Genomic DNA, 14142 nt, shown 5'->3' with positions numbered 1-14142 from the left:
GTGGGAAAGATCTCAGCCTGAGACCCTGGAGAGCCATGGGGAGGGGGCTGTGAGCTCAGTGGTGGAGCCTCTGCTGGGCATGCAGGAGGTCCCAGGTTCAATCCCCAGCGGCATCTCCAGTTAAAGGGACTAGGCAAGTAGGTGATGGGAAAGACCTTTGCCTGAGACCCTGGAGAGCCATGGGGAGGGGGCTGTGAGCTCAGTGGTGGAGCCTCTGCTGGGCATGCAGGAGGTCTCAGGTTCAATCCCCAGCGGCATCTCCAGTTAAAGGGACCAGGCAGGTAGGTGATGGGAAAGACCCTTTCTGCCTGAGACCCTGGAGAGCCATGGGGAGGGGGCTGTGAGCTCAGTGGTGGAGCCTCTGCTGGGCATGCAGGAGGTCCCAGGTTCAATCCCCAGCGGCATCTCCAGTTAAAGGGACCAGGCAGGTAGGTGATGGGAAAGACCCTTTCTGCCTGAGACCCTGGAGAGCCATGGGGAGGGGGCTGTGAGCTCAGTGGTGGAGCCTCTGCTGGGCATGCAGGAGGTCCCAGGTTCAAACCCCAGCGGCATCTCAATTTAAAGGGACTAGGCAAGTAGATGATGGGAAAGACCCTTGCCTGAGACCCTGGAGAGCCATGGGGAGGGGGCTGTGAGCTCAGTGGTGGAGCCTCTGCTGGGCATGCAGGAGGTCCCAGGTTCAATCCCCAGCGGCATCTCCAGTTAAAGGGACTAGGCAAGTAGGCAATGGGAAAGATCTCAGCCTGAGACCCTGGAGAGCCATGGGGAGGGGGCTGTGAGCTCAGTGGTGGAGCCTCTGCTGGGCATGCAGGAGGTCCCAGGTTCAATCCCTAGCGGCATCTCCAGTTAAAGGGACAAGGCAAGGAGGCGATGTGAAAGTCGCTCAGCCTTCGCTCAGCTTGGGCGGGGGCGCTTCAGGGCCGGGAAGCGCGTGGGGGAGGTTTAAACCCCCACCGCCCCCTTTCCCGGGAGTCCTCACAGGAAGGAGGCCTGGGCCGGGGGTCGAAGATGGTGGTGCTGGGGAGGCTCCTGCTGCTGGGCTCCTGGGCGGCCGGCGCTGGAGGTAAGCAGACCCGAGGCCTGGCTTCCTTCGCCGCCCGGGAAGGAAGGAGCGTCTCCTCAGAAGGGGCTTCCCCTCCCCCCGCGGGCGAAGGCGGCGTCTCCCCCTCAGGCCTACCCCACCCCCCACCCCCGGCCTTCCTTTCTTTCCTCTCCCACTTCCCCCTCGGCGATCCCTGCTGCACGGAGGCTGGGCGAGCGGAAGGGAAGGAGGGAGGGCCGGGCGGATCGTCCCGGCGGCGGGATCCGGCCTCGCTCTCCACCCGCCCCGCCCGGCCTCCGTGCAGCAAGTGGGGGGGGGAGGCGGAGGCGCCGGGCTCGCCTGGGCCAGGGGCGGGTGGGAGCGGAGGCGCCCCGCGGGGACTGAACTAGGTGCCTCCTGCTATGCCCAAGCAGAGGCTCTGCCACTGAGCCACGGGCCCCTCCTCGTGAAGCTGCCTTATGCTGAACCAGACCCCCCCCCCTTGGTCCATCCAAGTCAGTACTGTCTACTCAGTACTGTTGTCCTGAGGCTCAGGAACAGGAAGCGCGCTGGGGGAGGGGAGGTTAAACTGCTCTGCGCTGCATAGGCAGGCAGCGCAAAGCAGTTTAAATACCCCGCCTCCCAGCTGGCTGTCCGGGTGGGGAACGCCGGCTGGCGGGAGGGGCGGGGGTCCGCAAATTCGCTCCATAAGACGCACCGACATTTCCCCTCACTTTTGAGGAGGAAAAAAGTGTGTCTTATGGAGCGAAAAATACGGAAATGCTGAGGTATTTAAAGCTTCTGACTTGTTCTAAACATCTGTCTTGGAAAATCCGTTTATTGGGTTTCCAGTTTCTCCTAAAGACCTTAATTTTAGATTTTTCAAAGTTTAAAGAGAGTTTATTTCTAGAGCAATAAGATAGGAAATGGTTTATTGCTCTATTCAGGCCAATTTTCGATAACGAGAGTAGAACTGCATCGTCAGCATATAAAAGTAGGGCCACATGCTTATTTCCTATTTTTGGATAGTGGCCATCTATTTCACTCAGAGAGGGAGCCAGGTCATTTAAAAAAAGATTAAATAAGGTGGGGGCCAGAATGCACCCTTGCTTCACACCTATTGACATTGGAATCTTGGGGGTTAGCTCGCCTGCATAGGAACATCTAATCTGGCAAGTAGTTCCAGAATGCAAGTTTTTTTTATCAGAAGTAGAAGACATTTGTCAATCCCCATATCTTTTAGCTTTTTCCATAGGATACCTCGGGATACAGAATCGAAGGCTCCCTAGCAGATAGTCACTTGTGTGTGCGCGTGCATGTGCACATTGCTTGGCTGTGAAGTTGGGGGAAGGGAAAGATGCAGGGGAGGGGCTGTGGCTCGATAGTAGAGCATCTGCTTGGCAGGTCCCAGGTTCAATCCCTGGCATCTCCATTTAAAGGGTCTAGGCAAGTAGGGGATGTGAAAGACCCTGGAGAGCCGCTGCCAGTTAGAATATACTGACTTTGATGGGCCAAGGGTCTGATTCAGTATAAAGCAGCTTCATGTGTTCATGTGTTCAGGTCCCAAGAAGTGCAAAATAAATAGCTATTGTTTGATTATGTGAGAATCTAACCAAAGAGAAGGTACCTATGCTTTCGTCCCATAAGCCAAATAGCAATGTCAAGGGTTGATGCAGATAACCACAATAGTGTGTGTTCATGAGAGTGTGAATATTTAAGCACTCTTTCCCTCAGTACCCCACATCCCCAATAAAGTTATAACGTCTGAATGCAGATGGTCCAGCAAACATTGGCACCAAACTGTAGTTTCATGTTAGGGGGTTGGATCCAATGATCTGCGCATGCAAGAGTCACTTATCTTTCCCTTGTTCCTCTCTCCTTAGCAGTCCTTTCTGGTCCAAGGAAGGTTTGTTCTCAGGGATCATGGGTCTCATGTGGATTAATAGCCACACAGGTTGGAGACTGTGCTGAGGAGCAAAAAGGGTCTTCTCCTCCCTCTTCAGCCAGTGAAACTCTATTGACTGATGAGGCAAGAAGCATGATTTCATCCTTTTCCACACTGCAGCTCCCTGACCAATGTGGCTGATAGTTCACACAGGTCCTGGGACTCTGGAGACTAACTTTTCTGGGCTGGGGGAGGACAAGGGAAAGATCCACATCCATCAGCACCTACCATTGACAGATGTCTGGAACCAATCCAGGAGTTTGTCGCTGATTTGTAAAACAAAGTTTGTATGTATTGTGGTTTTTTCTGCTGAAATGCATGACCCAGCAATGTTCCTTGCAGCCATCTGGCTATGGAAGCTGCAGCCTAAGAAGGAGGATGTCCCTGGTGAGAGGTGGAGAGGAGGCAAGAAGCAGATACATTGGGGTTGATGCACTGATCAGGAGTCCCTTCTTGCATCTGGTAGGCTGAACCAGAATTTGTTGCAGGAACTACACTTTTATGAGTTTGTGTGAGGATCAGGCAGCCCCAGATAGGGAGTCCAGGTCTCCCTTTCCGTTTTCCATCATCCCCTTGTGGGCCGGTGGGAGGAAAAGGTTTTTAAAAATGGCGCTACACAATCACCGTAGAGTTTTGCCCATATCCTAGAGCGTGGCATCAACAGCATGCTGGCAATACGATATCATTGCTGGGTATTTGTAGGAAGTGATTGTCATGTCGTTGGCACAGCGTCATTCCCCCCTCCTGACCCCGCCCTCCTTTCCCACCAGTTGCCAACCATCAGATGGCAGGAATCAGGATCCCCACACAAGATCCCAGTTCTCATACTTGTTTTTTTTTATTAATTTACCTACAATAAGTAACTGCCCTGTAGTCCCCCTCTCCATAGGCATTCATGGAAAGGGAGGGAGGAAATGGACATTTCAGACACTGTGAGGAGGATAAGGAGGTAAACAATCCTCAATGAGTGACGTCGACAGGGTTAAGGGAGGGTTGTTAGATCCAAGGAAAAAGATAAGCTACCATGACCTCTGAAACAAGCCAAAAGCATTCTGCTGCAGTTACGACAGGTCTGTGTTGCGCTATGATGAGGGTGTGCTTTTTAAAGTAGTCTTTAGGTCTGGCTAGAAGTGTGGCCACCAAATGTGCATACACAGGTGTGGCTCCCCTATGTGGAGAAAGGGCAAGAGTCATGGAAACCAAGGAGTGGCAGGCCACCCACCCACCCCAGATGTGATTGTCCTCAGGGGTAGGTCAGGGGTGAAGTGTGCTTCCTGCCAGGAATGGTTCTCCTCTTCTTTCTTACTCTACCTGCAGCTGTTGTCCATTGCTCTTTCATTTCTCCTCCTCTGTGCTAGGGTTGCCAACCTCCAGGTACTAGCTGGAAATCTCCTGCTATTACAACTTATCTCCAATCAATAGAGCAGTTCACCTGGAGAAAATGGCCGCTTTGGCAATTGGACTCTATTGCATTAAAGTCCCTCCCCTTGCCAAACCCTGCCCTCCTTAGGCTCTGCCCCAAAAACCTCCCGCCTGTGGCAAAGAGGGACTTGGCTGGCAACCCTACTCTGTGCTCTAGGATCTTGTCTTTCGGTCTATCCTCCACTACTTCAGCTTCTTCATCTCAGTGAATATGTAAAGCCTCCAAGAGCCGTATTTGAGAAACTATGGCCTAATGACGGAATTTTAGTCTCCTATAATAGTGAACACACAATTACTAGTGAAATAATATTTAATTATGTTTAGGGAGGGAGTCCTTAGAGACATTCAGCCATAATCAAACCAATGGTAACTTGACCTCGTTTGCTCATCAGTCATGGCTTCCTTTATTGAGTCAATCCATGTCATATTGGATCTTCCTCTTTTCCTGCTGCCTTCAACTTTTCGTAACATTATTGTCTTTTCCAGTGACTCTTATCTTCTCATAATGTGACCAAAGTATGATAGCATCAGTTTAGTCATTTTAGCTTCTAGGGAGAGTACAGGCTTGATAACTCTCTGCCCCAGGATGTGGTGATGGTCGCCAACTTGGAAGAGGGCATGTTCATGGAGGATAGTGTCATTCATGGCTACTAGTAAAAATGGATACTAGTCATGATGCATACCTATCCTCTCCAGGATCAGGGGAGCATGCCTATTATATTAGGCGCTGTAGAACACAGGCTGGACAATGCTGCTGCAGTTGTCTTGTTTGGGGGCTTCCTAGAGGCACCTGGTTGGACACTGTGTGAACAGACTGCCGAACTTGATGGACCTTGGTCTGATCCAGCATGGCTTTTCTTATGATTCGATCTATAACCCATGTATTTGTCTTTTTTTTTGGTGGTCACTGACTCAATTACATCTCAAATAAATCAGTCATTCTTTAAGAGGCCATGGAAGGAGAATGTGTAGCTTGAACAAAACCTGGTAGAAGAACTTAGGGATTCTTCTAAAATGAGACTTTTTGAGGAAAACAGACTTGAGTGTCAAGTCTATGGCTGTCGTCACTATGCCTCGGGGAAGTAGGAGCTGAACATCCCACATGGCCCCATTGGCCAGCCATGCACCACCCATGTGAGCAGCTCCACCAACAGCTGCACAAGCTCCTGTCCCAGCACCTGCCCCTGCATCAGCAATGGCTTCTCCTGCCCCCCCCCCCCCAGCAGCCAGGCCTGATGGCCCAGATGGCCACCATAGCTGCTGGTGTGGCTGAGGGCTCTGCTGACAGGCACACACTAGGACATGCAACGCCTGGAGGATTTGGGGGTGGCTCTGAAGCAGCAAGGCCAGACATCACTTACCAGGAGCTGCAGGCAGCCCAGCCCACAATGCAGTGGTCACAATACGCACCTTGCCATTATGAAATGAAGCAGTTCCTGGAGTGTGCCCAGAACCAGTCTGATCTGAAGCTGTGCGTGGGCTTCAGCGAGGTCATGAAGCAGTGCCGGGTTGCAAATGGTCCAGCCTAACAGCTGAGCAGAATCCAAGTCCATTGATGAAAGGTGCTTCACTAAGAGGGTTGCCAACCTCCAGGTAGTAGCTGGAGATCTGCTATTACAACTGATCTCCAGCCGATAGAGAACAGTTCACCTGGAGAAAATGGCTGCTTTGGCAATTGGACCCTGTGGCATTGAAGTCCCTCCTATCCCCAAACCCTCCCATCTTCAGGCTCCAGAAACCTCCTGCCAGTGGCAAAGAGGGACATGGCAACCCTATTCACTAGTAAAATTCTCGTTAAAGTCTAAAAAGCTGCCTAGTTTTCTCGATTGTTTGCAACCAGTTGGCCAGCCATCCTCCCACAAGAGCATGGAGTGCTTTTGCATGGGGATAGCATTGTGGTGTTAGAGTTTAGCATAGGGTTGCCAGCCTCCAGGTGGTGGCTGGAGATATCCCGCTATTATAACTGATCTCCAGGAGACAGAGATCATCCCCTCCTGGAGAAAATGGCTGATTTGGCAATTGAAGTCCTTCCCTTCTCCAAAACCCCAACCCTCCTTAGGCTCCACCCCTAAAATCTCCAGGTATTTCCCAACCAGGAGCTGGCAACCCTAGTTCCACATAGGGTTGCCAGGTCCCTCTTCACCACCGGTGGGAGGTTTTTGAGGTGGAGCCTGAGGAGGAAGGGATTTAGGGAGGGGAAGGACTTCAATGCCATGGAGTCCAATTGCCAAAGCGGCCATTTTCTCCAGGTGAACTGATCTTTATTGGCTGGAGATTGGTTGCAATAGCAGGAGATCTCCAGCCAGTACCTGGAAGTTGGCAACCCTAGTTCAGCATCTGTTGAGGGGTAGAGGGGTGGGCCCAACAGCGCTGTCCATCCTTGCTTGTCTGTCTGTTAGTAGTGTGCTGACTTGAGCCTTGGAATAAAAGTTGATTGATGTTCAGAAAAAAAAAGTGACTCCTTTCAAGAACTACATATTGGACTGCTAGATCTAGCTTTGAAAAACAGGGGCCTTTTGGAGCTGTAGTTTATAAAATGACATTTTGCAGAAGTTTGAAATGTGGAAATATGAGATACCTATCATATTACATTGGACAAAAGGGGTCTGGGAATAAGGACGGGATCTCCATTTTTAAATGACCTCCTTTAAATAAATAACATCTGACAACCTAGCTGCAAATAACCCAAGCAGTTCGCTGAGAAAATAAGTGGGCTGCCGAAATACCGAATAATAACCTGTGTGGCTCTGCTGGCTTGATTTTATTTCAGCAAAAAGAATAGGATTATGTTTTGCAATCACAAGAGAGTTGCTGGCGTCCTAAAGACCAAGGAGATGGGCTCTTGTTCTCGAAGCAAAAAAGAAAAGAAAATCCTTTGAAAGTGTGAATCATTGACTTGGATTTTTGCGGTGTGGGTTTGGGGATGATTAAACGCTCTGTCTGCAGGAAATTACCGGGAGGAGATTTCAGCATTTTCCTGAATCAGCCTCAGCTGGCACACAGCTTTCTGGTGTATTACAAGAAAGGTCTGTTAAGAGGCAATCTGTCTGTGCTTTGCTGACTCTGGACAGGCCAGGCCTCACTTTGCATTGAGCTACGCAGACGTATTTCTGAAGTTTTTCTGCAGCCGCATTTCTTATTCCCCCCCCCCAATGATCTTTTATCAAATGAACAAGTTGCTGCCTGAAATAGCTGCCTAATTTAGCTATATATCTTAAATGGCTCATTTTATTGGTGGACGGGGAGAAAAGGCCCTCATTCTAGGCTCCTAGGGGTTTGAATGTTTCTCTCTCTCTCCCTCTCTCTCCCTCCCTCCCCCCTCCTCTCTCTTTTGGAGAGGGTAGCCTCCTCCTTGCTCAAGCAAATAAGACTGACTTAAAGGGCTTCCACACTACCGGCAGACACACTGGGGGTTCTGTTTTGAGTGTTTATACTATTTGCGTTTGGAGAGTGTCGAGCAGAGGAGGGGAATAATGATTGTATTGTTAAAGGGTCTCCTTGCTACCAGTGGATGTATCCTTAGCGAACTGAAAAAGAGTATGGATTTCAATAGAAAATTGGGCAGGGAGAAACATAAGGCCAAGTGTCTTCCCATATGACCGAGCAAAATGGCAACACTCTGAAAGCCTTGGATTGGATCCAGTGCAAAATTTCTGCTTGAACTAGAGCTCTTGCGCAAATGAAAATGCACGGGAAAGTCTGCAGTAGTTACTTGCGTAGGGTTGCCAGGTCCCTCTTCAGCACCAGCAAGAGGTTTTTGGGATGGAGCCCAAGGAGGGCGGGGTTTGGGGAGGGGAGGGACTTCAATGCCATAGAGTCCAATTGCCAAAGCGGCCATTTTCTCCAGGTGAACTGAACTCTATTGATTGGAGATGAGTTGTAATAGCAGGAGATTTCCAGCTAGTACCTGGAGGTTGGCAACCCTAGCACAGAGGAGGAGAAATGAAAGAGCAATGGACAACAGCTGCAGGTAGAGTAAGAAAGAAGAGGAGAACCATTCCTGGCAGGAAGCACACTTCACCTCTGACCTACCCCCCTTTTTTCCGGGTGAAGTAACCGTGGCTATTAGAAATTTATTAATATTGTGGTGAATGCATTACTTTTTGGGTGAATTAACCTGAATGTTTGAACATTAATACGTGATACAATACAGTGATTGTAACTACATTGGTTTCCTACAATTTGTATCTTATTGCCTATAAGAAATTGAGCTGGTGCTGTTGTTTCATATAACTGAGTTAGGTCAGCATACGTAATATTTGTTTAGTTTTCACTATACTACCTGGAGGTTGGCAACCTTATGCTTGCACTAAGTCAGACTTACTGTATTCCCACATGTGTTTCCACTTGCGCAAGATCTTGTACAACCCATGTCAGAGCACTATGATACAGGGAAAGGAAAGAATTACACGTTGCAGAAGATTTTGTGCAAGATAAGTCCGTTTATGTTTCAGTTGCATATTGCTGGATCAAAGCCAATGTCTTTTGTCACTCAGAGGTAGTCTCTATTTATGTTGGTTACCAGCAAACCAGTTTGCTTGTACAAGCAAAATGTTGCCATTCGGCCACCTATCGGCTGATCTGCTATTCCACTGCAGTGAGTCACAGCAGCAGCAGCACTGTCAGGGCATATGTTCAAGAATCTGCATGGTAAGATGTAAACGTAACATATCAAAAACGATCTAACTTTACATTCTTTAGTTGTGCTAAAGAATGTGCTAAAACTGTTGTGCTAAACCTGCATTCACCGCTGAACCTTACCAATTAGCTGATGTTCAACCTATTGAACATTGGTTCAAGCAGTCAATCTTGCCCCCCCCCCCCAGCCCCCAGTGTTCTTTCTCCCTCCGGTATTGCTACTGCCACTGTGTCCTTGCTCCACTGCTAGCTGGGGAAAGTTAACAAAGCCCAGCCTCTTTTAACTTTCCCCATCTGGTGGCAGTGGAGGAGGATGAGGCAGAAACATCAGTAACAAGGGAGTGTGCAAGTAGATGCACAAGACTGATGGCAGTTTAGGTTGTCACACATGAATACATGAAAGCTTCCTTATACTGAATCAGACCCTTGGTCCATCAAAGTCAGTATTGTCTACTCAGACTGGCAGCGGATCTCCAGGTTCTCAGGCAGAGGTCTTTCACATCACCTACTTTCCTAGTCCCTTTAACTGGAGATGCCAGGGATTGAACCTGGGACCTTCTGCATGCCAAGCAGATGCTCTACAAACTGAGCTATAGCCCCTCCCAAGAGGAGGAGGAGGAGGAGGAGGTTTTTTATATGCTGACTTTCTCTACCTTTTAAAGAGAATCAAACCAGCGGTGGTGGCTGGAGATCTCCCGCTATTACAGCTGATCTCCAGGTGACAGAGATCAGTTCCCTTGGAGAAAATGGCCACTTTGGCGATTAGACTATGGCCCGAAGTCCCTCTCCTTTCCTCCTCAGGCTCCACCTCCAAAATCTCCATGTATTTCCCAACCCGGAGCTGGCAACCCTAACTGTGACTAGCCCAAGGTCACCTAGCAGGCTTCATGTGGAGGAGCAGGGGCCAGGGAATCAACTCGGGTTCTCCAGATTAGAGTCCACCACTCTTAACCACTACACCACGCTGGTGAGAGAGATAGAGAGAGAGAGAGAGAGAATGAGAAAGAGAGAGAGTTTTAAGCCTTGGTAAGTGCTGGTAAGTGCTGGTAATTTACCAGGTAAGTGCTGGTAAATCACAGGCAGGATGCATTTGTCTTTGGTGAGTCACTATTTGAACACACCTGTGATAGAATTAACATAAGTGAACTAATATTAGAAGGATTTGTTTTGCTGCTTTATTAGAACCTGCAGAACAAAAAGAAAGATTAATCTCTTCTTTTTGAGTCTTAAAAACCTGACAGCATGAAGTGGCTGTAACATACTGTAAGGAATGCAGTCGGACTTGATCAAAATATTAAACATTTCCATTCTTCTATTGGCTTTGATCTTAGTATGGATCTGGAGTGTGATTCTTTAGAGGAGGGGGGCAAGTAGTCCCTAAGGTTGTGTATGAATTTTTGAAGTCTGGCACACCGACATGCATGACAACAGTCTTGACATGAAATGCCTTGTGAAGATTTGGGTTTTCTTCTTCCCTTTTGGGGAAGCTCCCACCATTTGTGTGGTGGTGGCAACTGTGTATTACTCAGCACACTAGACTAGATGAACTATAGGTCTGATCCAGCGGTCCTTATGTTCTTAAAGTGTTCAGAACTTAACTGTGCCTGTATATTTTCTTATAAACAAGGTGACTTGCATCCATGTGTCACCATGTGTGTGGATTATACTCATTGGTGTCTAAGGACCAATGCGTAGTGACACACCGGAATTGCTCGTTTATTTTTGCAGGTGATGTCTTGTGAGTTGCAGCTGGTGCTCCTATATTTATATTCTGAAAATGGCACTCGACATGCCAATCTGATTATTCAAGGCTGAAATGGAGGCCATGAACTTGAGGCCTCTTTGAATGGTCTCTGAAGGATAAAATAAGTAACAGGAGGCAACTGCATGCCTATCAGAGAGCCAACTGGAGGGGGAAAGTGAGGGCAAAACCAAGAGGAGATAATAAAGGGCAGCTTTTTGGCCTACCAGATGGTGGAGGGGGAAATGTAGAAAAACAAAAACTACAAAATAAACCCTGTACTTGTCAATGTGACAAGTTTTGTTTTTGAAATTCTCTCTCCCATTGTTCACCAAAAGGTCCTATTTAGTCACCAGCAGGGATTCTCCAGTGTCGCAATACAGGCTGTTCCTAAATCAAGAAGACATCAGAGCAGCTTCCTCTTCTTGCATAATTCATGGAATAGGAACCAAGTGAGAGACAATTATCATTGCCTGGGATAGACTGCAGATAATTGAAGATGCACTGGAGTAGTTTTAGCTGAAAGCTGTAGGTTATGATAGGAGGTGTTCTGTCTCTGCTTTTGAGGCCTCTCCTGGCAGTAGTCTGAACTTAGGTACCACTCTGGTGTTGTCAGTCTATTTCTTCATTGGGTAGGCACTGTAGTTTTGAGATGGGTTAATATAAATCCTTTAGATCTCAGTCAGACCGGCTACTTGAGATCTGTTTCACTGGAGATGCCAGAGACTGAACCTGGGTCAACTGCTTGTTCCAGCACTGAGGTTTCAGCATAGTTCCTTGTCTCTCCCACCGTCTAGCAAAACCAGAATTACAGTGCAATCCTAAACATGTTTTTTTTTTAAATTCCATGAGACTTAGGCCCTAGTAAGTGTGCTTATGATTACAACCTTTATCTCTCAAATTTTCAGAATTTATGCAAATTTGCTTAAAGGTGTTCTGATTGCAGAATTTATTTTTTCTTATCCCGTAATTTTCATTTCTGGGTGACATGTTTTCCATATTTTAGTGGGGATTGCGACATGCTGTAGGCTGAGCCTGCATTGGACAGGGGTTTGGACTAGATGGCCTGTATGGCCCCTTCCAATGCTATGATTCTATGTCTGAGCAAAGCTTCCTGCTTGAGACTTTGTCTGACTTGCCATATTTGAGTTTTCACCCTTGCCATGGCTTCACATACTAATAGTTACACAATAGTTTATCCCTGTATTGCAAAAAAAGGTGAAATGTGGAAAAGTAAACGGAGGCTGTTGAAGTAGGGTCGCTGCTTAATCACATCAGCGGTTCATCCAAATATTAGACATGGAATGGGTTGGATCTATTACCAGTTTTCATGGCACCGTCAGCGTGCAAGGAAAGCCTTGTGGATAATTGAAGCCCATGTCACGTAGCCAAGTAGATGAAAAGTGTGTCGGCACGGAAAGCTTAGAGTTAGTCCCGATATATGCCTTTTTCTCTGTAATGCTATGATTTCAATTATTTATGGACTATGAACAGCGGTGCATTCCATCATCTACATAATGCGGGCTTTCTTTGGACACCTGCTGAGGCGTGCCCACCTCAGGCTATGAGAGTGGTTGGCCTAAGGGATGATGGATGACTAAGAATGAACCATGCATGAAAGAAGTGAGGTGGATTTCCATGGGCTTTGAGGAATGGTGGTCTGCAAGCTCATTCAGCACTGTGGCTCTGCAGAACCCAGGTCAATAGACAAAAAAAGGGTGGGGGGGAGAAGACCCAACCTGAAAAACCAAAAGCTGGGTACCCAAAGGCTGGGTGGAAAAAGGTAAAATCATGTTATATAGAGATATATATTTATTTTAGGGCGCTTACATCATGGTTAAAAACATTAAAATTGATAAAAACAAAGCACAATAGCAGCTATTAAGGTCAATAAATTTAAACCACACACATTTCAGGGTGTATATCAATTTTCAAAATTGAAAGCCCACTAAGGTGGAATTCCTGCAAGTTGTTCTACTCTGGGCTATATTAGTCTCCCATATGGAGTACGCATGCTCGTAGCAACCTGATACTCTGTATGGGAGACTAATATAGCCCAGAGTAGAACAACTTGCAGATATTCCACCTTAGTGGGCTTTCAAATTTGAAAACTGATATACACCCCTACACACATACCTGGGCTTTTATAATTCTGTTTATATATTGTGATACATTTGTATATTGTTTGTGTTTGCATTTTATGGGATTGTATCTGACCACTGATGAAGGCTAGTTGGCTGAAATGTGTATGGTGTGTAGTTTCAGTTTATCAACCTTAATAATGCAGAAAATACTGATGTATTCTATAACACATTATAATACTATATGAATTGTTGCCAAACTTATTTACATTTAAACAAAAAATTCTTGATATGTTGTGCATGATTTCAGTATAAGAGTTTTTTCATAGCTCTCCAAAATTTCCCAATTTTTCCATTGGAAAAAGTGAGAAAGTCCTCAAACATTTCCATGTTATGCATGCAGTACAGAGTGAAATGCTTAGGGTTGCCAGGTCCCTCTTTGCCACCGGCGGGAGGTTTTTTGGGGTGGAGCCTGGGGAGGGTGGGGTTTGGGGAGGGGAGGGGAAGGACTTCAATGCCACAGAGTCCAATTGCCAAAGCGGCCATTTTCTCCAGGTGAACTGATCTCTATTGGCAAAAGATCAGTTGTAATAGCAGGAGATCTCCAGCTACTATCTGGAGGTTGGCAACCCTAGAAATGCTTCACATAACAAGGTATTTCACACTCAAAAGAGAAAATATTTCATAGTTTTTCCCCCAAACTTCCCAGTTTTTGTATTGTAAATACTGGAAAAAGCCCTCAAACTTTCCCATGCTATACATTTGAGTGTGAAAACCCTTGCCTTAAGCAGCATTTTACTAATTCTAAAAGAAAATATTTCATAGAATTCTTTTCCAGTGCTTCCCCAAATTTTCAAATCTTTCATTGGAAATATGGGGGAATGTCATCGTGTATGTGTGTGTGTGTAATTCCCTTAAAAGAAATTCTGTTGTTTTCCAGGCCTTCATATCTCTATTTGTCACAGCTGTGTTGTTTGTTTCCCAGTTCCTCCTTCAGTACCTTCCCCCCCTCCCAACTCATCTCTTAACCATTTGATGAGCATAATTTGATTTTGCATAGATATTAGTGCTGTGGGTGGAACATGGGCAGCTGACCATGGTTTATAATATCATGTGGAGGTAGGGTTACCAGGTCTCTCTTCGCCACCAGCGGGAGGTTTTTGGGGCGGAACCTGAGGAGGGCAGGGTTTGGGGAGGGGAGGGACTTCAATGCCATAGAGTCCAATTGCTAAAGTGGCCATTTTCTCGAGGTGAACTGATCTCTATTGGCTGGTGATCAATTGTAATACCAGAT

At 47.1% G+C, this 14142-nt stretch overlaps 1 protein-coding gene and 1 pseudogene across 1 annotated transcript in view; both read left to right on the top strand.

The window, feature by feature from the left end:
• PRICKLE2 (prickle planar cell polarity protein 2) overlaps positions 1 to 14142 on the top strand; it is a 378224-nt gene that overhangs the window by 150434 nt on the left and 213648 nt on the right. The window lies entirely within an intron of this gene.
• Positions 5458 to 5924, top strand: LOC130483630 (coiled-coil-helix-coiled-coil-helix domain-containing protein 2-like; annotated as a pseudogene).

This window comes from Euleptes europaea, chromosome 1 (assembly GCF_029931775.1).
Source record: "Euleptes europaea isolate rEulEur1 chromosome 1, rEulEur1.hap1, whole genome shotgun sequence".
Classification (NCBI taxonomy): Eukaryota; Metazoa; Chordata; class Lepidosauria; order Squamata; family Sphaerodactylidae; genus Euleptes; species Euleptes europaea.
This window is presented reverse-complemented; position numbering and strand designations above follow the sequence as displayed.